General features: G+C 46.1%; 1 non-coding gene across 1 annotated transcript; it reads left to right on the forward strand.

Moving 5' to 3' along the window:
- Nucleotides 1-2,073: 2,073 nt before the first annotated feature.
- Nucleotides 2,074-2,146, forward strand: TRNAE-UUC (transfer RNA glutamic acid (anticodon UUC)). The gene has a single exon. It is a non-coding gene; the product is annotated as a tRNA-Glu (tRNA).
- Nucleotides 2,147-2,531: the final 385 nt, after the last annotated feature.

The following is a 2,531-nucleotide window of genomic DNA, read 5'->3' on the forward strand; positions in this document are numbered from 1 at the left end:
TCTCTATTTTTCTATTAGGGTTTCGATGTCATTTGTGTGCGTGCGTAGTTGGTGTGTTAGGTTGTGGCAGGCGGCTTGCGGGCTATCTGCGCCTCCCCTAAGCTCCTGTTTGTTGGTTCTTAGCACTCCACGGTCCGGTATGTGTGTGTGTGTGTGGGTGTTGGGTTTTGTCCCTTGTTAAGAGCCTGCGCGCTAGGAAGTTCGTTGGCAGCTTCCCCTCCTTGGTGCGCAAGCCCCAACTCAGATCAGCGAGCCCGTGCGCTCCCTGAAGGCGGCTTGGCTTAGGAGGCGGTCGTTCTAGAAGAGGTGTGCCCTGCATGAGGGTCCCGTCACGCGAACGAGCTTGAGAGCTCCTTCTTCCTCTCCGTGTGGAACTGGCGTCGCAGCGAGCGTCGCGTGTGTATGTGTGTGTGTGTGTGTTTCCTCCTAGCATAGGATACGAGATAGGGTGCGTGCGTGGTCGCCAGTGCAGAGGTGCTGATTGTAACCGGGTGGGTATGGGTGTGTGTGCATGTGCGCAGGCGCGGTTAACCAGGCTATGTCCCGAGCCTCGTTTGGGCCCCTTGTACATATGGGCAAAAGGGGTGGTAAGGACGAGGGTACACTCTCTCACTTCTTGTGCGATTACCGGTCGCGTTTGGAGAGTATCTGGGATTGAACCGGTGGGCAACGCGGCAAGCTCCGGAGGATTCGGGTTCCTGACAACTCCCTTCGTGGTCCATGACCCCGATGGTCCCGCTCGGATTCGACATGAAGGCGTGGATTATCATGACAATGGTAGTTCGGATACGGGTACGGCATGGTGTAGTATTCGAGAGGTTGTACCAGAGATGTGTGGTTTAGTTCTTGCTTTGCGGGTGGTGTTGATGCGTGGTTTTCCGCTTCCTCCGCGGTTGGTGTTGGCGCACAGTTTTCCGTTGTCTCCACGAATGGTGTCGGTGCGCGGTTTTCTGCTGTCTCCGCGGTTGGTGTTGGTGCGTGGTTTTCTACTTCCTCCGCGGGTGGTGTTGGCGTGCAGTTTTCCAAGTCTCCATTGCCTCCGGCAAGCGTCCGTAGTTGCGCTTCTGCCTCTTGCAGGCTCGTCAGACTACTGTTGTTTTTGGAAAATTGTTGTTTTTGGAACCGAAGTGCTTCTTCCGCGACCCTCCGAAACACTATGGGAAAAGACCCATCCTGTCGGATCTCCTCAGCCGCATGCTAGAAGGCTTCCCGACTTTGCTATCTTTCAGCAAGTCTTCTTCCTCGTTCGGTGACTTGGTCTTTAGTCGATCGAGACATCCATTGCCCGATATTCTCTGCTCACTACAGGAATCGTGGTCGCCAAAAACTTTGTTATTCCTTAGGCTGGACAAGCACTAACCCAGGGTGTCTCTATGGAACACGTCAACAAAGGGTGGTACGGGGAGATATGGATAAACCGTTGTAGCACAAGCGTAAGATTAATTATATTAAGCACAGGACGGTAACCAAATAGATCCTAAACACTACATCAAATAGCAGCACATCTGTTAATTATCTGTCCTTGATTACATTCTTGGCAAGTCCTTTTATAGGTCTCCGACTAAGTTACAAACCGATGACAACCGGCAATTGGCAACGATCCGGCCAGATCCGAATCAGCATACCGATTCTAGGTCTGTCCGTCCGCTACTCAAAAGCATATAATACTCTGCTTCTCAAAATAACCTTATAAAATCCTTATTAATTTCTACTCCCTATTCCTAATTAAACACCCCTTTCACATTCTAGACTCTAACCAGCCCTTTGTCCTTGACGACCAACATCTATAACATAAAGCTTAACATATTAGCCGATTGAACTCAATTTCACTCGTATCAAAAGTACGAGGTATATTGTTTAATTAAAGGAACAACATTTCTTGATTATTCATTCAAGGGAGTCAAAACACATTTCACTTAAAAGGAAACATACTTGATGCCCTCCTTTAGTAAACGAAGAACCACGAAGGCAACACTACAACATTACTTGTCATCTTGCGTTTCCGCAATTTATGGTTAATTGAGATTTTATTTTATTTTAGAGAAATATCCTTCAACTTTGTCAAGTCCATACTCCATTGTAGTCTAGTTGGTTAGGATACTCGGTTTTCACCCGAGCGACCCGAGTTCAAGTCTCGGCAATGGAAACATCAAGTCATGTTGAAAAATCTAAAGTGTCTCATGTGACTTGCGCATTCAAAATTATGTCTTACCATAAATATATGATTAAATCTTGTTGGTTAGAATTATTCAGTCTATTCCCAATGAGTGAGGAATCTTTTAATTTGATAAAAATATCATCTTCTATAGCATAAAGCTTAACATATTAGCCGATTGAACTCAATTTCACTAGTATAAAAAGTACGAGGTATATTGTTTAATTAAAGTAACGACATTTCTCGATAATTCCTTCAAGGGGATTATCCATTCAAGGGGATAAAATCACCTTTCACTTAAAAGGAAACATACTTGATGCTATGCTTTAGTAAACGAAGAACCACGAAAGCAACACTAGGATATCATGTGTCATCT

Source organism: Azolla caroliniana, unplaced genomic scaffold, assembly GCF_043228905.1.
Source record: "Azolla caroliniana isolate FFs.n. ecotype wild unplaced genomic scaffold, voAzoCaro1.0.p SCAF_7, whole genome shotgun sequence".
Taxonomy (NCBI): domain Eukaryota; kingdom Viridiplantae; phylum Streptophyta; class Polypodiopsida; order Salviniales; family Salviniaceae; genus Azolla; species Azolla caroliniana.